Source organism: Micromys minutus, assembly GCF_963924665.1.
Source record: "Micromys minutus genome assembly, chromosome: 15".
Classification (NCBI taxonomy): Eukaryota; Metazoa; Chordata; class Mammalia; order Rodentia; family Muridae; genus Micromys; species Micromys minutus.
This window is the reverse complement of record NC_137984.1, coordinates 15,403,980-15,431,019: the sequence shown is the minus strand read 5'-3', so window position 1 is coordinate 15,431,019 and position 27,040 is coordinate 15,403,980.

Genomic DNA, 27,040 nt, shown 5'->3' with positions numbered 1-27,040 from the left:
AAGGAGAAGGAGAAGGAGAAGAAGAAGAAGAAGAAGAAGAAGAAGAAGAAGAAGAAGAAGAAGAAGAAGAAGAAGAAGAAGAAGAAGAAGAAGAAGAAGAAGAAGAAGAAGAAGAAGTAGGAACCAGCATCACTTGGGTAAAATCTTCTTGGGGAATGTTTTCTGAGAGCACAAAGCTGTAACTGAGAGCTGAAGCTGTAACTCATGCTGCAGCTGTACTTGGAAATGTATGAGAGTTACCCAGGTAATACTTGTGTTGAAGGTATGAATGGCTCATGAAGAACATCTGATGCTTAGAACCATAAAGAGAGCTTATGAAAGGCAATTTGTGAAACCCAGTTTCAGGAAAAGACCCCATAGTATTGGAGATATCAATAGCATGGGATGATCACAAAGAACAGCAATGACAATGGAGTTGATAAACATAAGCTGAGAATGTTACATAGGGCAGCGATGGAGAAGTGATGCCATCTTTTTTAGAGGAGCCCAGAAGATCCTGTATGGATCCTAGATATTGAAGCATGAAGCGGTAACATTGAAATTGCCTTGGATACCACAAGATTTTTGAGGTGCTAGAGTCATAGGATATCTGTTGAGAAATAAGGCTAACAGGAAATGAAACCAGCCCAGGAGAAATAAGTTATTGCAGTCAACAAAGATGAAAATGTGTTGGAGATCTGAAGACTGATTTGATATTAGTCATGGAAATGTAGCTTTTGTTTTACCCATTTTTTTCCTGTCTTGCTTTGGGGATTTTCTTATTTACTAGAAAGACATATTAAAATAATGCAATTTAAATTTTCTTCAACCAATTTCTGAAAGGAATTTTAAAACTCATTTTCTTTATGTAAATTTTGAAGAACCAAGTTCAGAAATAATAAAACTGAATCTATTATGTTTTTCTTCAATGTACATTTGTTACGTATCATGAAATTAAACAGAGTCAGTGAAGTGTAAGGTCATATGTCTCAGAGAAGACATACTGCAACTACCAGATATGAGAATGAAGCAACAGACACAATATCCCAAATTCTTCAGTGTGCCAATTCACACAAACAATGCAAACATATGAGTACATGCAGAGATACACTCACACACACACATACACACACACACACACACACACACACACATACACATAGAGAAAGAGACAGAGAGAAACAGAGACAGAGAAAGACAGAGAGAGAGAAAGAGAGAGAGATAGAGATAGAATAGACTAGCTTATCTGCATGAATGTTGACGAATACAGTTGGTATTAGGTATAACATGATAGGTGACAATTTCTAAAATTACCACATGTAGGGGTTTAACTGAGAATGTTACCCCACAGACTTTTGTAGTTGGAAACTAGGTCCCTGTTGTTGGTATTATTTGGGGAAGTTTAGGAAGTCCCACTTTACTGGACAGTATATATTCATATGGGGCATGTTTTCAGAGCCAAAATACTCCTTGCTACTTTATAGTTTCATGTTTCTGAATGAAGATGATTCTCAGCTTTATAATTCTGTAGCAGTGTATTCCATATGCTGCCAAGCTCTCTTCCTCATTATGGTCTGTAAGCACAAGAAAAAGTAAACTATCCCTTCTATACATTGTATTGATCATGGTATTTTATCACAGAAATAGAGCATATATACCCATCCAAGTATAATTTGTTCACATGTAAATTAGTTTTATATGGGAATTGATGACCCATTCATTAAACTTAATCAAAAAATAGCTAGCATGTTTTCAGATTTTTCATATTTAATAATTTTCTAGAGGAAAAAAAGATAGGACAAGAAGAGCATCTATATTAAGATATTAGTGACCAAATAGATGTTTAGGGAAAGGAAAAAATGTCCAAGGGGGATCCAATGAGTGAGAGTTAACCTGAGATATCCATGTAGGGAAGGGTTGATCTTGAATGGCATTGAAATGTGTCTCATGCATCAAATATTTATCACCTTTCAGCTATTGGTCACATGAATAATTCATCCTCATCATGAATCAGACTGATGATCTATTTTGCTGATGAACCTCTATTTTATTTTGTGCATTTTTTTGTACATAAAAGAATCTCACCAAAAGCAATCTACTGATTCAATACAATTTCCATCAAAATTTCAACACAATTTTCAAAACTCAGGTGACAGCACATGTTGGCAAAGATGAGGAGAATAAGAAACACTCCTCCACAGCTGATGGGATTGCAAACTGGTACAACCACTCTGGAAATCAATCTGGAGGTTCCTCAGATAATTGAAAATAGATTTAATTGAAGACCCAACTATACCACTCTTGGGCATATATACCCAAAAGAATCCCTACCATGCCACAAGGGTACATGCTCCTCTACATTCATAGTGGCCTTATTTGTAACAGCCAGATGCTGGAAACAACCCAGGTGTTCCACAGTGAAAGAAATGGTTACAGAAAAAGTGGTTCATTTACACAATAGATTACTACTCAGCTATTTAGAATGAGGATATCATGAGTTCTGTAGGAAACTGGATGGAAATAGAAAATATCATCCTGAATGAGGTAACTAAGACCAAAAAGTAACAGAAGAATATGCAGAAATTAGCCAAGAAAAGTAGAGAATAGCCAGGGCACAATCTAAAGAACTCAAGGTTAATAAGCTGAAGGGCCCAAGTAAGGATGCCTCAATCACATTTGGGAATGAGAAGAAAGCAATCACAGGAAGCAGAGGGAGGGAGGGACCCATGGGGGAGAAGGAATGTTGAGGGGCAAAGGGGATCTTGATTTGTTTTGGGTAGGGGGAACAGGACTGAATCCCTGAAAGACAGCAGGAAGAATGAAAACAGGCAACCTCAGGAGGTAGGAGGGGTGACCCCTAGAAAGTACCAGGGACCTCGAAGTTAATAGATGGTCAGGACACAAAGGAGAGAGAGAGACCTTAAATGAAATCCCCAACAGTGGGGAAAGGAAAATTGTAGAGTCCGACCCCGATAGAAAGAGAGGACATCAAGTGGAATGATGGGGTTCCAATTCCACAGTCAAAACCTCTGACCCAGAATTGTTCCTTTCTAAAAGTACTGCAGAGACTAAAAGAGATGAGGCTGAGAGAAAGGAAGCCCAGTGCCTGGCCCAAGTTGGGATTCATCTCAAGGGGACGCTCCAAGACTGGACATTTACTGATGCTATGGTGTGCTTACTACAGGCAGGAGCCTTGAATGCCTGCTCTCTGGGAGGCCAAACAAGCTGATGAAAGAGTCAGATGCAAATACTTACATCCAACCAATGAACAGAAGCCACAGACCCCTGTCATTAAATTATGGAAAAGCTGGAAGAGTCTGAGGAGGACGACGACCCCATAGCAAGACCATCAGTCTTAATCTGAACCCTTAAGGTCTCTCAGACACTAAGCCACCAACCAGGCAGCATACACCACCTGATTTGAGGCCTTTGACACATATACAGCAGAGGACTTCTTGGTATAGCCTCAGTGAGAGAAGAACCACCTAACCCTCAAAAGACTTGAGGTCCCAGGGTGTGGGGAGGTCTGTGGGGTTGGAAGTATGGGGGTAATGGAGTCATCATCTTGTCGATGGCAGGGGTGTAGATATGGTATGAAGAACAGCCAGAGGTCATACCGGGAGGTGAATGACTATAATGCAAATATATATATATATATATATATATATATATATATATATATATATATATATATATATATATATATATATATATATATATATATAATCTTAAATGTCAAAAAGAAATAGTTCAGTTTTTAATATAAATGAATGAAATATTTTTTATTAGATACTCTGTATTTCATTTGAAATGTTATCCCTTTATCCTGCCCTGCTACCATCCCCCTCCCCCTCCAGTTGCTTTCACCAAGGTGCACTCCCTTCTGATCCCCCTCTCCACCCCATTGCCTTGTCATTCCCCTGCATTGGGACAACATACCCTCTCTGGAAAAATGAATAAAATCTAATGTAAGGGTATTAGCTATCTCAAGAGCTCCAATGTAATTCCTAAAATACAGTTACTGGTGTAATTAATATTTTTATGCATATTGTGGTTTAATTTAGAAGTAAGAAAAGATAATTATACTTTTATTTTTCTCATTTTCTACCAACAAAATGATCCTGAGAATAAAATTCCTTCATATTTGTGAAAATTACTCCAATGGAGATGCTACTTTGCATTCTATGAACTTTAAATTGTATTTTATAGTATAAGGTTTATATTTAATTACTGTACTCAATATGATTTGTAATATCATATGCAAAAGAAGTCACAGATGACAAAATAAAAATAACAAAAACAGATTAATTTAAACTAAGGATTTTTTTCTATACATATTAGAAATTTTAGTGTGACTGTCTGTGCTTCTCTAAGATATTCAACATTGTATGAAAGAGGACATGTCTCATAACAAATTTGTTTTCTTAAGCAAGAGACTGTGTTCTTTTCATCATAGGCTGACCATTTTTAACATGTCTTCAGACAACCCTCACAATTCCTATCAACCTGCTTTGATCATTGTCACTGGCTATTTCCCCTCAACGAACAGTCACAAAATCCACAACCAGGAACCATCTGTCTGAAAATGATGATTCCTCTGGGCCATCTGCATTCCCCTCCCCCCAACATCTGAACTTCCTCTAATCTTCCAGCTTTTACAGGAGTCTTGCCAAAGGCAGATACAGTAAAGTATATGGAACCTTTCTCCATAGTGCCAAGTAACTTAATTTAAGCTATCATTTTAATTCATCACACTATTTTTGTCTGTGGGCAAAAATTTAATGTTTACGCATTCATTATTTTGTTTCACATTTAGCCATACATTTCACACAAAGCACATAATTTTTTCATTGTAATGAGTTAATATTTTATTGGATACTGCAAATGGATGTGGAATCTTTGAACAGAAAGAACCACAGAGATGGAAGGTGCATATACAAATCAAAATACTCCTAAGGAGATCTTAAACTGGCCTGTGGAAATGTCTCAGTGGCTGCTCTGCAAATATGAGGATCTGATTTTGCTTGAACTAAATTTCAAATGTTTGTTTTTTTTTACCGGTAAAGACTCAAGAAGTGCCAGGTGCTGGGGTTTAAGCCTAGATGGTCAGAGAGTCAGAGAAAGCACCCAGCTGATCTTTCACCTCACCCTATCTCCCAAAAAGAAAAAGAAGCTCTTCTCCAAACCATCTCTACTGTCCTTCTGGTTAAATGTCCCTCCCTGATGCTTTCTGTATGTCTCCCGCCCCCTCTCCTTGATGCCCTCCTAGAGTGTTTCCTATGTTCATCACATGTCAACTGTTTTTTGTTTGTTTGTTTTTGTTTTTGTTTTGTTTTTTGCTCCACTTACTGACCTATGGTTGACTTTATTTAGTTTTGTTTACAATGAACAGAAAGGTCTTAGATTAGATGTATATGATAAGGCTGAGACACAGCCCAACTGGAAATAAGTTCTTTTCTGGTAAATAACACAATCTTGGGGTGCTAAGTGTGATCCAATGTACTGCGACATTCTGACTTCAAATTCTGAGTATGCACATAAAAATCTAGGTGTGACCACATGGTCTTAAAGCCACAGCGTGATGTAAACGGTTAAAGTCAGGAGGTTTGCTAGGGCTTCCTGGCTTCAACCTAGTTGTCTTTAACCATTTGCATCTTAAATTTAAAAAATAAGAAGTATGAGATAAAGTGATGGTGAAACTTGGTCATGTAGAAAGCAGGGTGAGGACCTATTCAAGGGCAGGAGGGAAGAAATTGATGTGACTGGGTTGTATAGAATACAATTGGAATAAGGGACTTTAGAAGAATCCAAAATATAGATATGGGACAATATAAAGCCATGTTTCTATGCTAGAATATTTTTGATTGTTAAAAAATTATTTTAAAAAATATATCACTTATAGTGAAAGCAAGTCAAGCTTAAAGCGTTTCAACATTAAGGTCCGAGGTGAGCTCTGAGGACTGATTACTTTATAGTATTGTCAATGTAATTGGGGAAACAGGCTATGGATTAAGTAATTATGCTGTGATCTAGATCAGATGAAGTTTGTTGGGAAATACTTTTTATAACTAAATAAATGCATTCATTAAATAATTTATGATATTTAAGTCCTTGTTTTCTGTACTATACAATAACTTCTTTGAGAATATAAAATATAAAGTTTTGAACATCATAGTCCAAAACTAGAATATTCTTAAGCCCTTCTTCTGACAAAGTAGCAACTGACTGACATACAGAATCCCATGTGACCTTGAATTTTTTTTGTGGATTCCTAAGTACTGTCAGGAATCAAATGAAATGGCCATGACTGAGCTTTGCTTTGGTGGAATTAATATTTCATCACATTCTACCACCCTGTGGTGCATTAAATAATAATGAATTGCATTATGCCTGACAGCTTTTTTCCATCCACGTTCCTATTTCTACGCATAAGAAAATAATAATAATAATTCATTCCACTTGAGTAATATGAGAATCCAATTGACAGCTATCTGGTTTTCTGTCAGTACATGTGGAAGAGAATGAACAGTTATGATGACTTAAGTCCTGAAAACAAACAAATACCAGTAAACTGAGGATTTTCAATCATCCCCATTTAGCTTTTTATTTATTTAGAGTAAACTACTATTCTGGAGAAACCTTACACTGAGAAAATATGCATCTAGCTTTGCTTAACTACTAACTAGTTGGCCTGATTATTAGTTTTGTCTCGGAAATGAATTCATCATACAATAATACTAAAAATAAAATTTAATAATATGAATTTAATAAGCTTCTACTTTACAAAATATTTGTTGCTTTTCAATGTAAACTTTACTTTGGATACAATAAGTAGGATTGTTCAGTACTGGTTACATGCCTGTCCTCCACAAACTTCTTTGTTATTGCCAAGGCTGAAGATTAATCTGTCAATCAAGGTTCATTAACAAGCTCTATAGAGCAGGTAGTTCAAAATTCTAGGCTTAGAAAGCAGTAGGCTTGTGGTTGTATTCTTAACAATAAATCTTTTTAGGACATATAATGAACATGAAAATTAAATATATGTGCCCCCATTATCTTTCATGAAACTCTAGTACTTTATCATCTATGCAAGGCTGGCACAGAGCATAGTTCTAGTGGAAGTCAATCATTGCAGACTTTTTATGAATAGTTCTTATACACATCACCTTACCTACCACAGAAACAGCAATGCTAAAGTCACCTGAAACTCTAAACATGCTGAACAAAATAGGCCAGGCATCACCCTAGTGCTATTTCCCATGCTTAAAGTATATTTTACATAAATAATATTCTGGTATGTAGACTTTTAAGAGTCAGCCATACTGATAGACAAAATGAAACATTAAACTGTGGTTGCAAAGAATATTTTTGATAACTCTACTTATATTATTCTCTAGAAAAAATATATTTCAATTTTAAAAAGAGTATTGAATTAAAGTCTTAATACTGTTCTGCTTTCACCATTGAGTGTAATATTACTGTACTGGTAGCACATAAATTTATATCTATAATAACATAAGCACTACTCCAAACTTATTAATAAATATAATTGATAAGATTATTTTGTTAGAAGTTCTACATTGCTAGATTTAGTGGTCAATTTTAACATTATGTGTGTGTGTGTGTGTGTATATATATATATATATATATATATATATATATATATATATATATATATATGACTACTCATATATAAGTAGTCAAAACTTGATTGTATTCAAATGGATGCACAGATACAATAAAGTAATCCTATGTACAAGTTCACAATAAAATGTTTTTATTTTAAGAATGGCCTTAGTGCATTTTTCATTAAACTATATAACAACTTGAAATGATTATACTGAATGAAGAAAAGAAAATGTACCCTAAATTATTATCACAAGTGAAACAAATTACTTATAAGATCTGAAATTATTCTTCTGTAGTACATGGCTATTTGTTATAACAAATAAGGGTGGGTTGATGTGATATCATTGTATGTTCAACCTACACTTAAGAATAGAAATCCACCTCAAACCAGTCACCATGGCTAAGATCAAAAACTTAGATGACAGCAGATGCTGGTGAGGATGCAGAGAAAGAGAAACACTCCTCTAATGTTGGTGGGGTTGTAAACTGGTCCAACCACTGTAGAAATCAGTCTGGTGGTTCCTCAGAAAATTGGACATACTATTACCTGAAGACCCAGTTATTCCACTTCTGAGCATATAGCTCAAAGATATTCCAACATATAATAAGGACACATGCTCCACCATGCTCATAGCAGCCTTATTTATAATATCTAGAAGCTGGAAAGAACCCAGATGTCCTTCAGTAGATAAATGGATACAGAAATTGTGGGACATTAACACAATGGAGTACTAGTCAGCTATTAGAAACAACGACTTTATGAAATTCCTAAGAAAATGGATATATCTAGAGACTATCATCCTGAGTGAGGTAACTCAGTCACAAAAGAACAGACACAATATGCAGTCATTAATAATTGGATAGCTCCAGAAAGTTCTGAATACCCAAGAAACATCTCACTGAGTGTATGAAGCACAAAAAAAGGCCAAAAAGTGAAAGCCTCAGTCCTTCTTAAAAAAAAAAAAAAAGTGTATTGCACCTTCTCAGAGTGGGATAGGGTAGGTACACCTAGACTTTAAATCAGTAATTCAAGAGCTAAGAAGACAGCCTTGTGGCAATTTTTGGTATTTAAAAATCATTATGTTTAATCTTTACATACCAAGAAAATGTTGGCTATTTTCATGTTACATTTTGTTTTACATGTACTTTATGCTCATTGTAACTAGTAAGATTTCAATGCACACTATAAAACCTTTAAAAAAATCAAGTACTGACAAAAATATATTTATATAGTTTTTGCCAAAATGCTTTTAAAAATCTGTACATTAAAAAAATCTTTCTTTTTTAAATGAAGTTGTAAGAATAGAAATCTGTAGTGTATTTTTATTGAAACTCATATTTGTACATTATAACTTTAAAAGCTTTTTACAATCTAGTTGTAGACAATTTCCATCAAAAGAAAGATAATTATAGTAATATTTAATTATTTGGAAATCCAAGTACAAAATTTCCACAAAATACAAGGCATTATATTATAAACTCTGAATACTGATTCAGGCGTTGGTTGAGTGCTGCATTTTTAGGTAGTTCATGTCAATGTTAATGTCTCCCCATCTAATTTTTCTGGCAGCAAAGCCTACACATCCTTTCTGCCTTCCTGAAAAATGGCATCCTCCCCCTTTTCCTGTACTCTATAATTTGTGTTATTGAAAATTTAAATCTTCTGGAAATGAGACTCAGCAATGACTTTGCCAAAAATCTTTCAAAATCCTTATCTATGTACTTTAAAGATATTATTTAAACTTTGCAAAGTCAAAGTTGTTATTTCTTTTGTATTAAATTTGTAGGATGATGTACCAGTTGAGCTAGCCAATATTAGTTTTACATTTTTCCTATTTTATTAAGTTGTCCATCAGAGTTTTCTAGATTTTAACCTGTATTTAAGTTGACTCTTAAATTTAGGATAGTACCCCAAACAATCTTTATGGAAGGACTCTTCCAAAGGTCATGCCTAATTATGTATGTACATCACTGCTTAGTAGTGACAGAATATATACAGACTCAACTAGGTTTCAAAATTACCTTTGTCCATGAAGTAGCTATAGCTAGTGTTGATGTCTTCTGTAAAAAACAGATTTAGAAATAACTTTACCAACATTGATTTAAACACAAATCTAATCTACAAATATTCTCTTGAGATTGGAAAAGGGTTTTAATATCTTTTTATTATATTTCTCAGAAATTCTTTTAAAATATGCACATTCACTGTGTTACATAGGCCAAGACAATAACACTTAGAATAATAAACACTACCAATATACTGTATTTCATTTGTCAACTTCAAATAAGGCCTCACATACATCTCATAGTGTGCCTATGTTTGTAGAGGGGAAATAAAATGTGAGCTTATTATGAGCAGAGGCTCTGGAAATTGTAGGGCTATACAGACAATGGATTTTCAAGAAAAGCTGGGCTGCTATAAAAATGTTCCTGGTTGACTAGTCACTGAGTTAGAGTGAGTTAACAAGAGCTGCTTATTTTATTACATGGTCTTTAAGTATTTTTTGGAAAAAGTGAGTAGAAACAGAAGCTCTGATCATTTCAGCCACAAATGAAGAAAGTTCATGGAGAGTTGAAACACTTTGGGAAACATAGGGGGTATTAACCCTGTAATTGCTACACACTGAATGCAGTCATGTGATACAAACACAGTATTGTGACCATGTGTACTTCTTGGGCTAGAAACATGTTTAATTGTTATTTGTGTTTCAGAGACCTTTAAAGATGATTATATCTATACCTTAAAGCTACTTGTAGACATTGATGTTGAATGTGTTTACTTCTTTTATTTAGATGTATTTTTCTTTTATTTCAAATATTGTAATACACTCAGAAAACATTGTTTGTTCTGCTATCATCACTGAAACTTACCCCTACAGCAGATAGGAACAAATACAGAAATCCATAAGCAAATTTTAAACAAAAAGAGGAAGAGGGAGAGGAACAGGAAGAAGGTGGGGAAGGAGAGGGGAAGGCGAAGGGGGAAGAGGAGGGAGGGAAAAAGAGAGAGGGAGAGAGAGCTCTAAATATCAGGGCTCTATCAAATCTTTCCCCTAGAGTTTATGTAACCACAGGTCTTTTGCTTATATATTATGGCTTTCAATTTATTTATTTATTTTTTGTGGGACTCCTGTGTGTGTGAGTGAGTGCATCTCTGATGTTTGTATTTTCAGTTGAGATCTTTTCCTTTTGTTTTTTGCCTTGTCCAACTTCAGTGAGATGCTTTTTTGTTTTATCTTATTATATTTTATTTTGCTATATTTTGCTGCTATCTCTTAGAAGACCATTTCTAATGAGAGACAGAAAGGGTGTGAATCCAATGGAAGAGGAGGAGCAACTGAGGTTAGTAGAAAGAAGGGACTCTGTAATCAGGATGTATTGTACAGAAAAAATGCTAATCTTCAATAAAATGGAGAAAATAATCATATTTGAGCAAAACAAATTTCCCACACACACATCAAATTACATAGTCTCAATATCTTGAAATTACAATTGCATCTTTTCCTCCTTCTCTGTCCTCCCTCCAACATTTCTTATTCTACCTCTTGCACTCTTAAATTTATGGCTTCAATGTTACATGATTGTCAGTGATGAGCACAGGGTGTTGCATACGCATTCTTCTGTTTTACTAAGGGCAAATCTGTCTCTCTCTCACTCTCAGCATTCCTTAGATACTCATAGTTCTTTTTGTTAGGTTGTGCCATTTTCTTCCATGTGAGTATGGCTATTGATGTTATACTTGTTCTGGTCTTGTTTTGACAGCCATATTAAAGGTACTTTATGGATAAAGTGCCTCTGATATTTCTATGATATACAATCTCACAGCATTTTCTTTTCTTCTTACTCAACAGTGATTCTGCCTCCTCTGGCAATAATCCCACAGACATAGATAAAGAAGTTGGATGGTAGGTATATCAGCTGGTCCTAGGAAGTGCATGATCTCTTCTTAGATGCATTTGGTCACTTGTGGTTTTATACCATCTGCTAAAAAAAGAAATTGTTTGAATGAAGGATAAGCAGTATACTTGTTTGTGGATATAAGGGTATATATATATATATATACAGTACAGATTGTGTTGATTTAGTAAAGTAGAGATTTTAAGTTATACTCAATTTCATATTATTTCTAGTCCTAGGTAGTTGCATAGATTTCTAGTGCCAGGCATATTTTTCATTATTGAATATAAGTAAAGTACTTGTCAGTTTGAGAGATGCTGGTTACTTCTAAGATATGTGTACAACGATTGCACCCTATGATTATATTGCCATGATGGTCATTGTTTTAAAATTTAAAAAAAATAAAAGAAAAGAAAGGGATTCAAAATGAAATAGGAAAAATATCTCAAAATATCCATGATGCAACACACAGACCATATGAAGGTCAAGAAGAAAGAAGACAAAACTGTGATGCTTCATTCCTATTTAGAGAGGGAATGAAATAATCACAGGGTTTGGGGCTTGGGAGGAAGAGAGGCTGAAAGGGGAAGCGGGATCAAGTGTGGGAGATGTGGGAGGTATACAGAGGATCAGGAAGTTGAACAGAGTTGTAGTGATGAGAGATGGAGAACTGTGGGTAGCCAACAGAAAGGCCCAGATGCCATGAAAGCAAGAGGCTCCTAACAAACAACAGGAATGACATTAACCGTAATGCCCAACAAAGGGAAGAGAGACCCTGTAGAAACCATATCCAGAGCTTAGGCAAGGCCCTAATTGAAGGATGTGGCCACCCACTCTTCTCAAGATTTTAACCCAGACTTGCTCCTGGCTAAAGGAAATACAGGGAGAAAGAAAGGAACAGCAACTAAAGGAAAGGCCATCCAGTAACTGCCTCACCTGAGGATCCATTCCATATGCAGTCACCAAACCCAGTCACTAGTGCTGATGCTAAGAAGTACTTGCTGATAGAAGCCTGATATGGATGCCTCCTGTGGGGCTCTGCCAGAGCCTGACCAACAGATACAGATGGTTACAGCCATGCATTGCACTGAGCACTGGAACCACAGTGGAGAAGTTAAGGGAAAGACTGAAGGAGCTTACCTTAAAGCAACCCCTTGAGAAGAACAAAAACATCCACCAACCAGGACCCCAGAGCTCCCAGGGACAGGGCAGGTAGATGGGGCAGCACCCTCATAGAAACAGGGAAGGGAGATCAGGGGTTTTTGGAGGGGAAACCGAGAAGGGGATATCATTTGAAATATAAGTAAATAAAATAAAAATAGAATTTTTTACAAAATGGACTACGGATCTGAATGGACAGAACTAAAATGAAGAAATAAATATGACTAAAATATCTAAAAAATTATCATTATTCATAAGAAAATATATTTCTTATTTGATTTTATCCTGTTCAGAGTGTCAAAAAAGGGAGGAAAATAATCAACAACACATTTTGGAGGGTGTGCAAAGTAAAGGGCAACTTATTCACTGTTAGTAGGAATGTACAACAGTGGAAACACTATGGAATTAGTTTGGAGACTTCTGAGACTTAAAACAATTATCATATGACCTCCTAAAGCCCTCCCTGGCATATAATCCAAAGATTCAAAAACATGCTCAATAGATAATTATTCAATCATAATCGTTATTCTATCCACACTAGCTAAAGAATGTAAAGACCTTACATGTTCTTCAACTGATGGGTGAATCAGAGAGTGTAATACATATACACGATGGAGTACTACTGAGATATAAAATGGAATAAATAAATAAATAAATAAAGTCAAGAAATTAGCAGGTAAAGGGATCTACCTGAAACAATCCTATTGGCTATAGACCAAAAAAAAAATGCTACATGTTTTTTTCTTTTTTATTAAATTGAACAACTTTATAAAACAGAGATAAATGTACAGATTTTAAAAGCATTTTTGCATAAAAGTATATAAATACATTTTTGTTAGTAATTGATTTTTGTAAAGGTTTTATAGTATGCATTAAATTATTACCAGTTACAAAGAGCATAAAGTACATGTAAACCAAGATGTAACCTGGAAATAGTCAAAGTTTTCTTGGTGATTAAGCATAATGATATTTCTTTTTTTTTTTTTTTTTTTTTGTTGGCATTTGGTTTTCTTGAACTTTCCACAGATGTTTTCTTGTTGTTGAAGATGGATGTCGCTATTCTAGGTCTTTTGTTATTCCAGAAGAAATTGCACATTGATTTTTCCAACTCTATGAAGAATTGGGTAAGAATTTTAATGGGGATGGCATTGAATCTATATATTGCTTTTGGTAAAATGGCCATTTTTACAATGTTGATTCTTCCAATCCAAGAGGATGGAAGATCTTTCCATTTTCTGAGATCTTCCTGGATTTCCTTCTTCAGAGATTTGAAGTTATTTTCATACAGGTGTTTCACTTACTGAGCTAAAGTCACAACAAGGTATTTTACATTGTTTGTGACTACTGTGAAGGGTATCTTTTCCCTAATTTCTTTCTCAACATGTTTGTCCTTTGACTAGAGGAAGGCTACTGATTTGTTTGAGATAATTTTATATCCAGCCACCTTGCTGAATTTTTTTATCAGCTGTAAAATTTCTCTGGTGGAATTTTTGGGGTCACTTATGTACACTATCATGTCATCTGAGTTTGATTATTTCTTGACATCTACTCCTCTTGAGTGTATCTGCTTCCTTTTGTTCTAGACCTTTCAACTGTGCTGTCAAATTACTAGTGTATGCTCTCTCCAGTTTCTTTTTCGAAGCACTCAGAGCTGAGCTTTCCTCTCAGTACTGCTTTCATTGCATCCCATATGTTTGGTTAAGTTGTGTTTCATTTTCATTAATTTCTAGAAAATCCTTAATTTCCTTTTTTATTTCTTCTTTGACCATGCTATCGTTTCATAGAGCATTGTTTAGTTTCCATGTGTATATGGGATTTTTGTTGTCTTTGTTAGTATTAAAGACCAGCCTTAGACCATGGTGATCTGATAGGATGCATGGGAGTATTTCAATCTTCTTATATCTATTGAGGCTTGTTTTGTGACCAATTATATGGTCAATTTCAGAGAAGGTGCCATGAGGTGCTGAAAGGAAGTTGTATTACTTGTTTTAGGATGATATGTTCTGTAGATGTCTGTTAATTAGTTCCATAATTCCAATTAGTTCATAACCTCTGCTAGTTTCACTGCGTCCTTTTCTAGTTGATGTTTCCACAATCTGTTCATTGATGAGAGTAGGGTGTTGAGGCCTCCCACTATTATTGTGTGGGGTGCAATGTATTTTTTGAGCTTTAGTAGGGTTTCTTTTATGAATATGGGTGCTCTTGTGTTTGGAGCATATATGTTAAGGATTGAGAGTTCCTCCTGACATGTTTTCCCTGTAATAAGTAAAAAGTGCCCTTCATTATATTGTTTGATAACTTTTGGTTGCAAATCTATTTATTTGATATTAGAATGTCCACTCCAGCTTGCTTCTTGAGGATATTTGCTTGTAAGGTTTTTTCCCAACCTTTTTCTGAGATAGTGTATGTCTTTGTCTCTGAGATGAGTTTCCTGTATGGAGCAAAATGCTGGATTCTGCTTATGTATTCAGTCTGATAGCCTATATATTTTTATTGGGGAATTGAGTCCATTTCTATTAACAGGTATTAAGGATTAGTGGTCGCCTTTTCAGGCTATTTTGCTTTTAGAGGTAGAATTGTGCCTGTGTGTCTTTCTTCTTTTGGTTTTCTTGCTTAGGTATTTTCTTGTTTTTACTAGGATACTAGTAAAAATACAATACTCCTTGTATTGGGTTTTCCACCTACAATTCATTGTAGTGCTGGGTTTGTGGTCATATATTGTGTAAATTTAGTTTTGTCTTGGAATATCATTGTCTTTCTATCTATGATGATTGATAGTTTTGCTGTGTATAGCAGCTTGGGCTGGCACTTATGCTCTCTTAGGGTCTGCATGATGTCTGTCCAGGCTCTTCTAGCTTTCATAGTCTTTGTTGAGAAATCGGGTGTGATTTTGATTGGTCTGCCTTTATATGTTACATGACGTTTTTCCCTTACTGCTTTTAGTATTCTTTCTTTGCTTTGGGCACTTGGCGTTTTGACTATTATGTGTCAGGAGTAATTTCATTTCTGGTCCACTCTATTTGGAGTTCTATCGGCATCTTTTATGCTCATGGTCATATCATTCTTCAGGGCAGTGAAATTTTCTTCTACGATTTTGTTGAACCTATTTATTGTGCCTCTTAGTTGGTATTCTTCCCCCTCTTCTATTTCTATTATCCTTAGGTTTGGTCTTCTCATTGTGTCCTGGATCTCCAGGACATTTTGAGTTAGGAGCTTTTTGGCTTTTGCATCTTCTCTGACTGTTTTGTCTATGTTTTCAATGTTGTTTACAGCCCCTGAGATTCTCTCTTCCATCTTTTGCAGTCTGTTGGAGATGCTTGCATCTGTGACTCCTGATTTCTTTTTTAGGATTTCTACCTCTAGGGTTGTCTCTTTTAGTGTTTTCTTTATTGTTTCCATTTCCATCTTAAATTCCCTCTTTAATTCCTTCATCCCTTTGGTTCTCTTTTCCTCTATTTCTTTCATTTCTTTGAGAGTTTTTCTTCTTTCCTCTTTAAAAGCTTCTATTTCTTTATGTGTTCCTCCCGTTCCTGTTTAAAGATCTCTCATCATCTTGAGGTATGATTTCGGGTCTGAGTCTTCTTTTTCTGGAGTGTTTGGCATTCCGCTGTTTTCTGTGATGGGAGAGCTGGGTTCTGGTGTGGCCAGGTTGTCTTGGTTTCCCTGGGATAACTTTTTTCGCTTTCCTCTTGCCATCTTGTTGTCTATGATTATAGACACTCATGTCTATAATCATGTCTATATTGTCACTCATTGGTTTCTGTCTCTCCCGTGTCCTTGGCCTGTGTCCTTGGATCTCAGCTGTTTCTGGTAGCAGATGGCCTGAGCACCTGTTCTGTATGCATGGGTTTGCTGGGTAGAAATAGAGACCCTAAGGCAGAATTCCTGCTCCCCTGAAACAATGTAGGGGGGAGGTGCTTTCCAGGTGCTGGACCCAGACCTCTCTGCGCCCAGGCTACACGCAGTGCAGTCTCACCAAGCCTGTGTCCCTGGATCTCCAATATCCCAAATTTTAAAATATAATTCCCAGAAAATATCACACAACATGTTTTGGTTCTATTTTATTCCCTTTCCACGGATTTTCTTCCCATTCTTATTCCTTCAGTTTCATATTTTTTTCTCTTAAATAGAATCAGACTGAACCAAACAAAACCAATACAAGCCCAGAAATTTGGTCGTTATAGCTGTATTTCCTTCTATTATAATAAACGTTGCTGTGTTCCAACAGCTCTGTTAAGTTTTCACTTCCATTTAATTCTATGATTTAAAATTGTTTTTTGTGACGTATTCAATAACCCATTGATTACTCAGGACTGGGTTGCTTGGTTACTGTCTATTTGCATTAGTGTTGTAGTTTTTCTTCCTATTATTTTCTTGTGGTCTTCCCTATTATCTAATAAGACACAAGAAATCTTTCAGTGAACCCACTTTTAACTTGTCAAGACTTGCATTTCAAACTAAAGTATGATCAGCTGGAAAATGGGGTGTTGAGAGAAACACATTTCCTTATTTCATAGATGGAATATTCTGTGATATTTGCCCAGTCGCTTTGACTGATAGTACAAATCAACTTTAAATTTCCTTTCTTGAGTTCTGCTAGATAACCCAGCTGCTAGGAAATGTAGAGGGCTAAGACACTCAAACACTGTATGTCAACCTATCTGTTCCATTAAAACCAATGTTTTGTGAATTGGAGCACAATACTTATTGCATATATAATTGCTATATGTTTCATGAAACATTCCCTTTATTGATATTTATTTTAATTAATTTTGGCCACAAAGCTCACATCATGATGTATAAGAATAGCATCAGTGTGTGGGTGGGTACTGTTTATTTGTTTGCATTTTGTGGGTTTTGTGTGTGTGTGTGTTTTCTCATTTGTTTGTTCAGTTGTTTGGCTTCCACTTCTTTGGTATACTGACCTTTATCCTTTTTGTTAATAACCGTTTTCATAACTCATATTGTTGGTTTAATACTCATTTTGTAGAGAAACTCATCATATTTCATAGATTTTGCTATTAGATGAGAAACTTTGAAGGCAGTTTCAGTTTTGATCAACTACCTTATCTGACTTCTGAAATTTAACTTTATGTTCACTTTATTATGTAAAACATTTAGAAAATAACTAGGAATATAATATGTAGGAGAAGCGTCTGTTAAGTAAATTTTGAGATCATTTTAGGTAGATCTCTCTCACTAAGTAGTTTCATATAGATTTAATATCCCTCTATGCATTTGCAATTCCAGATGTGAACATGTAATTTCAATGTGGTATATGTATACATGCAAAAAGTTTTAATTAAAATAATTTGAAGATGCTAATATGATATAAACAGCATCATTTCAACAATTTCTTTTCAAGCTATTGTTTCAGTGAGCAAGCCTATTATCTAGAGAATATTATCTATGAGACATAAGCCTGAAACAAATTAACACTAATTAGAGACATAAATTATGCATGCTGTTTCTCCTGAAATGCTAGAAGACGTCCATGATGATATAAACAACTATAAGCCAGGTGTAACGGCACAATACTATAAATCCACCACTCAAGAACACTGATGCAGGATATCATGAGGTTTGGGCTGGACTAAGTTAGGTTTAAGATTTTTTTTTTGTCTCCATTAATTTTGATTATTGAAAAACATAAACTAAAACTTTGACACTCATAGCAAAGGTCTTCAAGAATACTGGATTAATAATCCTGTCTACTAACTGTATATGAACTTCTCACTCCATTTTATTTGTGATTTCAAAAGAGACAGTCGAGAAGGTCAGATGGAATAATCAGACAGACATGTTATTCTATGATGAAGAGAAAAGATACATGCAAGGAATGTTGGTGTTGTACTAGGAGTTGGAGAAAAGATTTCTGTAATCACGACAAGGAAATCTATGCCCCCAAATGACAAGCATTATAATTAAAAGCAGTAGAACTTGGAGATAACGGAGAAATCTACATCAGTAAATTTTATTGTAGTGAAAGGGCCAAATCTCCACTGCTATGCTACATTCACAGACAGATGTTGCCATTACCCAAGGGCTTGCTTTTTTCACAGCTGCATCCTGGATATGGAGGATCTTAAGGAAAGCACCTATTACATTTCTTACATTCGTTCTCCTACCTGTATCAGTCCAATTAGGCCTAAACCTATAATAAAGTTTCTGGAGGAAGACAATGGACTGCAGGTTGAAGCCCTCCATTCAAAACACATTGATATTTTTGAGACTAGAATTGCTACATATTCTTGATCCATTCACATATCATCAGATTTGAGGACAAATAAGCCAGTGCTAAAAGATATTTTTGGTTAAACAGCACTATATACTTAGATGATATGATGTCTCAGACCTAAAGCCCCAGAAAAATAAGAGTTATAATTCTTATTCAGGATTTTTCATTGAGTTCAATACTGCAAGCGTATTTTTGCTTATTATTATTTTCCTTCAGTTATGATCACAGCAATTTCAATAAAATGTTTTATTACTGCTATAAATTTAAGAAAATTATATTTGGGAATTACCTGACAAGTAAAAGGAAAATAATCTCAGTTCATCCAAATCCTTTATTGAAGAGTATTGTAAAAGGAAAATCTGTTCTCTTGTTATTTTCCGAGTGCTTCACCTAATAAGTAAATAAAATAAAATCAAAATTCTGACAGATGACTGGCAAGAAATATGTTTTCTTTCTTTTTTATCTCAGCTTCATTATTTGCCATGGAGTTGGATTCCCAGAATGACAAGTTGTGTGGAATCTGATTTAGCTGCACTGACTAATGCAATGTATCGACTTCTTTCAAGGTGATGAGAAAACAAAACTAAATAAGATCATGGTACGATTCAGCACAAAGAATCCTGCATATCAGACAAGGCTTCTTGGCACTTAAAGCATTTTTGAAAATACACTGGAATTCAAGTGTTCATCCTTCTAGTCCTGTGATCTGTCTGCCTAACCACCACTGCTTACTACTAACAACCATAATTTAAAGTTCTTTAAACCCTACATCCGGTATCTTATCCTAGAATCTCCTCCCATTCTTTCTGAGAACATGATGTAGAGGAGACCATTATATGACTTGATAGGGATAATTGGTACAGAGTTCTAAGCAACCTTGATTCTGCTCCAACTTAAAGCTTGTCACCGGACTGTCAGAAAATCCTATCAGAGCTTTTGTGAGTTAAATATTCTTGACAGGACCTCATAAATAGCATTTTTCTTTTTAATTTGAAATGTTTAAACAGCTTGACATTTTAAAGGTTATCATTTTATTTGCTGGCATAATTATTGCCAGTGTCAATAAGAATTTGTTAATATGTGCATTAACAATAGAAATGTTGAGGATTTGTCTCCTAAAAAATTATTTCAGTGTCATTTCCCGAATAATACACAATGAAATAAAAGGTAGGTGATATAATTATGACTTTCACGTTTTTGCCTATTATTCTTCTATGTTTTTTCTGTAATACATGATAAAGCTTAGATAAGATTATGGTAAAGATCTGAACACTGGAACAAAAAACTAAACTTATAAAAGTGTTGGCTTCCTTTTTAACATGAGACCTGGATGGTTTCAGATTAAAATATTATAGGAAGGAAGTTGTACCTAAGAACTCACCAAAGTTGTGACAACATAGTCAAGACCAAAAATTCAAGCCAGATATAATCCCAGAAAGGAAAGGAAAGATGGCATGAGCTCCCAAGACTAGGTGAGGAACTATTGCTGACATTATTCAGAGAATGGAAGCAATTGATTTTTTCATGCTAATTATGATTAGCAATAAAAGCAATTCAGCATGATACAATCTGCCTTGTTCCTGTCCTCCCCACAACCTATAACCCACTTTGAAATAGTTTAATTTCTTATTAATATAATTTGTTTTCCTACATTTAAACTTTCATTCTTTTGAAACAGTCTTTTCTTTCTTATGAGCATGATGTAGTCCCTCTGACCATGTCCTGTTGTGCCAATGACCACTTTAATTTGTGGTATTCTGTTAAACATAGTGACTCAGCAAGGAGCAAAGCTTATAGTAATGTTACTTTTTATGGAAATTGTAAACAATGAATTTTTATTTGTTTGCAGAGATGGTAGATGTCATAAGGTTAACATAAACTTAGTGGGAAATCTATATATGTAAGAATTCCTCATATGAAATAAGTTCCCTAAATGAGTTGTGTATCATTGAACATTAAGAAGTTGTTTAGACCATGAACCTATCTATGTAAGTGGCTATTCTACAAAGTGTAGTACTCCTGCCTCATGACTTTGGTAATTTTTCTCTTGAAAACTGTGATCTTCAAACCATCAAGTTAAAACAATTGGCAGCCCACAGAAAGAACAACAATATCAACAAACCTGACACCACAGAGCTCCCAAGGACTAAACCACCAGCCAAAGAGAGTGCATGGAGGGACCCATGGCTCCAGCTGCATATATAGCAGAGGATGGTGTTTTTGGACATCAATGGGAGGAGAAGTCGTTGGTCCTCTGAAAGCTTGATACCCCAATGTAGAAAAATGCAAGGGTGGAGAGTCAGGAGTAGGTGAGTGGGTATGTGCAGGAGCACCTTCATAGAAGCAGTGGGAGAGAGATAGGATACAGGGTTTCTGGAGGAGAAACTAGAAAACAATATATCATTTGAAATGTAAATAAATAAAAATATCCAATTAAAATATTTGACTGATCATGTGAACTAATTCAGAGAAATATGGATATATTCCCTTACATATTAAAAAATCATGCTTTCTAAATTAACTATACACTGTTCAAATGAACATACTTTAATATAGAAGCATTAAATGTGAAATAAAAATTATTAGGAATATTATACATATGTATAGCTCTTCATGATGGACCATGTAAGATTGTGGTTGCTTAAAGAATAATAGAAAAATAGTATACTTATCACATATTTTCATAGCACGGAAGTTTTCAGCTAATTTTCAATGTTGAAAAATAACAGCCTGAAAGAGCCCATTTATAAGGTGAGTCATATATTTTGCTACACAGTCCCAGAGTTGTTAGTCTCTAATTGCATAGCTCTCTGGCTCTTGACTAATGTTAAAATGGCACATTCTGTAGGAAGTATTGAATGGAAAAGAAAGTTCATCTTAAGTCAGATGAACATAGAAGAGACAGAAAGGATGTGTATGTGTTCCAGAAGCTTACTCAAGCTCACCAAGGACTCCCATTTTCAGCATGAAGTCCCACTCCCTAAACCATCTTAAAGAACAAGCTTAAGACCAAGCTTCAACATGTGCATTTTGAGGACATACCATATCCAGTTGTAGCAAGAAGGCATTGCTCACACTTTTGTGGCAATTAATATAACTATAAATTGACTGCTTGTATTTTCCAGCAAATGAAAATATATACAAAGTTATACAATTGAGAATAGTAGAACCCAGAAATACATATGGATTTGTCTGGAGAACAATTGTGAAAAATGTTGTACCTGGAGATACTGTCAATTTGAAATGGACAGAAATGGAAATGTGGCAAAGTAAAAGAAAGCCTTGCCAATTTCTGGATGTGTGCAGGTTGACCATTAGAAAAATGATTTCAAGAGCAGATCTGTAGAGACAGAGACAGAAGGGCATTCTTTGAGCAGAGGCAGGTCCTAGGGACAGTGAATATTTGTACAGTATTGTGTCAATCACAGAGAATTGATTCAGGGGCAACAGATTTTGAGCTTCCTTAGAACCAAACACTTCTCTATTTCTTTTCATTTCATTCTTTGAGAATTACAGTGTTTCCTGATTTGTCCCTTGTTCCATGTTAGATAAAATATCTAGTTTTCAACTCTACACCTCAGTTGATAGATGAGAATTCTGACCCAGGAAATGTTACTCTCAGACTATACTATACAGATGGTTTAGTTGGTATTTGGAACTTTGACAATTTAGGCCTATATATACTATTTTGGATTAAGTGTACTGAATCCAACTTAGGGGATATTAGAATATGCAGAATTTCCTTTTCACATATAATAGATATGAATTATTGTGAGGCAGAATGGTCTCAAAGCAAGTTTACCCTGCCCAGACTAAATCTCATCATCCCGTCTGGCAACTCCATGAACTGGCCATGTACTTTTGTGTCCTATTTTTATACTTGATACAATATTCTGACATAATATTTCAGAGCTGCAGTGAGAAGTAAGGATATCAGTCACCTTACCTACCTTCTGAGGCCTAATATTTGTAGGATGTTTAATTTTCCCCAAATATTTTGTAAATACAGTACTCTTTTATAGATTATCATCACTGAGCTTGAAAGTTATTGTTCTCCTTCCTGGGTAATGGACACAGTCTCCTGCTTGTCTTCTTCATGCTATTTTTTACAACACTTTCATTTGATCATTTACTATTGCATTTAGCGCACACATTCAAAAATGATAGCTGTATATACTTGTTGCACATTAATTTGGTTTTCTAATTATATTGATACACTGTTTCCAAAACTGCCCTAGGAACATAGATAGACTGACTGCTATTCTCACCTGTCTTTGATTCCAAAACTATATCAAAGACTTGAGTTCCAATGTGGTCAGTGATCAACATAATAAAGGCAGAAAATAGAAAATCCAGCTGTTTTAATCCGGGTTCCTATTTCTGCACAAACATCATGAGGAAGAAGCAAGTTGGGGAGGAAAAGGTTTATTCAGCTTACACTTCCACGTTGCTGTTCATCACCAGAGGAAGTCAGGACTGGAACTCAAGCAGGTCAGGAAGCAGGAGCTGATATAGAGGCCATGGAGGGATGTTACTCACTGACTTGCTTCCCCTGGCTTGCTCAGCCTGCTTTCTTATAGAACCCAGGTCTACCAGCCCAGGGATGGCACCACCCACAATGGGCTGGGTCCTCCCCTCTTGATCACTAGTTGAGAAAATGCTTTATAGCTGGAATTCATGGAGGTATTTCCCCAACTGAGGCTCCTTTCTGTGTGATTAACTCCATCTTGTGTCAAGTTGACCAGAAAGTACAATTGACCCCTTGTCAATTTGACAAGCAAACAAATCAATATTAAGCTTCAACTCTTTCTTTCTTGTTCATCCCCAAGATCTAGATAACTTTAAGAGTCCCACAGTCTTTACCAATTCTTACATTTTAAAATTGCAATACCTTTAAAATATTCAGTCACTTAAAAAAATGAAAGACTTTTTACAATTCAAAGTCTCTAAACTGTGGGCTCCTCTTATTCCTTCAAGAAGGAAAGATATCAGGGCAAAGTCACAATCAAAGAAAAATCAATCTCTAAACTATCCAGTGTTTGGCAATCTACTTATGAACTTTTGGGCTCCTCCAAGGGCTTGGGTCACTTCTCCAGCTCTGCCTTTTGTAGCACACTCTTTGACTTCTAGGTTCCATCTGCCTGTTCTCCTTTGCTGCTGCTGATTCTTGGTGGTCATCTCATGGTACTGGCATCTCCAAAACACCACTGTCAGTTCTGGGGCACTAATTGCCACTGAGAGTGTGCGTTCACCAATGGCCTTCCATGGCCTCTCACAGGTCCAAACCTCAGCTGCTCTCCATGACCCCTTCATTCCTTCAAAACCAGCACCACCTGGGTGACTCTTGAACACTACCAAGTCCACTTTCAGCAAGAGGTACAACCTTGCCTATCTATGGAACACATCTTCCTTGTGCTCTCAGAAAACAGTTCCCAGAAAATTTTATCTCAATGAAGCTGATCTCTTCTTAATCACCACTATTTTCTCAGCTCCAGCTAACCAATATTAATAATCCCAGTAATGCAAGGGTTTTGCTTTCATAGTTCTGGTACCTTGTTAATCAAATCTGAACAAAATCACAGAATCTTTTCAACCAAAAGAGCAACAGTCCTGATCAAAGGGTCTTTAATCTTCTCTCTGAAATTTCACAAGCCAGGCCTCCATCTTCTGCACTGTTCTCAGCATTATCTTCCAAGCTCCTACTAAACATCCCACAGAGCTATTAATATGCCAATGGCTCTTTTAGCTCAAAGTTTCAAAGTCCTTCCAAGGTCCTCCCAAGATCATGGTCAGGTTGTCATAGGAATACCTCACTTTGCTGGTATCAATTTGTCTTAGTCAGGATTTCTATTACTGCACAAACATGACCAAGAAGCAAGTTGGTGAGGAAAGGGTTTATTCAGCTTACACTTTCATATTGCTATTCATCACCAAAGGAAGTCAGGACTGTAACTAGGCATGTCAGGATGCAGGAGCTGATGCAGAAGCCATGGAGGGATGTTACTTACTGGCTTGCTATGGCTTGCTCAGCTTGCTTTCTTATAGAACCCAGGTCTACCAGCCCAGGGATGGCACCACCCACAATGAGCTGGGTCCTCCCCTCTTGATCACTAGTTGGGAAAATGCCTTACAGCTGGATTTCATGGAGGCATTTCCCCAACTGAGGCTCCTTTCTCTGTGATCAATTCCAGCTTGTCTCAAGTTGACACAAATCCTGCCAGTACACCAGCCAAATGAATCATTCCAAGAAATTTTTGTGGGCCTGAAAAGATGGTTCAGCACTTGAGAGCATAGTCTTTTCTTCACATAAGGACTGAGGCACCCACATGGCAACTCACCACTGTCTGTAACTGCAATTGCAGAGGATCTGACACCCTCACACAGACACACATGCAGGCACTATACCAATGTAGAGAAAATAAAACTAAGTAATTATTAAAAATAATGTTCTGTGCCATTGATAATATTCTTTGATTTTTGGTTTGGTTTTAATATATTTTTTAGTTGCTGACAAGAACATTTTCCCTTCTTCCTATTTCATCTTTTCATTCATATACCTACCTTATTTTACTTATTATTTTGCTAATTACTTTTTTTTATAGAAAGGAAGGTGCTCTTTCAAGAAAATAATGAACTAAATTTATTCCATTTATTTAAGTAGGATATCAGTTGAGAAATGGGTAATATCAGTGGATATAATTAATTCTGATGACTCACTGTCTTCTACAATAATAGAAGAAAGTCTTGCTTTTAATAATTATATGTTCATCAAACTCCTCATTTATATAAACTATTTAATATATTAATGATCAAATATTTTATTGGATAATAAATAATAATTGGCAGTAAATGAGTTTAAAAATGCTAGATAGGTACAAGTATGCTTGATCTTCCCTCCCTTCTTCTATATCTCTATCTCTCTCCTACTTGCCCACTTGTTTGCTTGCTCTTGCTCTTTGTGAATTTGAGTGTGTTCACATGTGTGTCTGTGTACATGTGTATTTCAAAGGTTTCTTTCAATTTATATATAGTAGACTTCTTGAAAATAATTACCACAGCCTAAACATAGTCACATACATTATGTTGGAGGTAGAGGATTTTTAATCCAGCATGGCTCCTCTGATCTCCTTCAAAGACCTTATAGTTTTAAGTAATACACTAGAATGTAGACAAACCCTTACTACACACCTTTAATCCTGCTAGTTGAAACCCTGTAGTAAATATCTTTAATCCCAAACAATGATGTATGATTGAAGTGCAGACAAAGACAAATCAAAGAAAGTTTTGACAGAATTTGTCAAAAATGCCCAACTGTGAGGTAAAAACTATTAAAGAGGAGCAGAGGAAAGATTCATCAGTGAATAGGGAGTTGAGTCACTGATGAATAGGCCACTGTGTAGTGGAGCTGATTTCATGGTACTTCAGTTGGTAGCAGTTCAAAGGCAGTTTTTCCCCCCAGTTAATGTATTTATTTATTCACTTTACATGAGCACCTGTCCTCCCAGTTCCCCCTTACAAAGCCCCTCCCTTCCCCATCTCCTCTTTTTCTCAGGGGTAGATTTTACTGGAAGAGTTATACAGAGACAGATCGAATAAGGTGAAATCAGAATGAGCCAGAGATTGTAAATCAGCCAGAAGATTAGAAAACATTGTCAAAGTTAGTTTAAGCCAAGCAGAAAATTTCAGTGAGAAGCTGAAAGAGGCCAGACTGAATCAATCAGCTTGGAGAGGAGTTTGAACCAGAATGTCAGAATTGAATCAAACAAGGCAGAGTTCAGAAAGAGCTAGAAAGAGTGAGCTTATTCTTCTCTCAGCCTCCAAGAATGAAAATATTCTAAGCTAGAAGCTGATGCCTTTGAGATCCAGGCTTAGAGAATATTAAATTGTATCAAGGCTAAAAACTTCCAGGTGTAGGCCTAGAGATAGTGAGATAAAAATGCTCTGCCATCTACCCAAGTCATGTATCACTAAAGCTTGGACATGGCTCTCATCTTGTTTCCTCTGAAGAAATAAAACTAACTTTTACAGCTCAGTCAAGGACATGGACTAGTACATAACTTAAGATTAAATCTCTGCGTTTAGCTTAAATTATAGAAGGTGCTTCTATGGAAAGTGTCAGCATGGTAATGTTGAGTA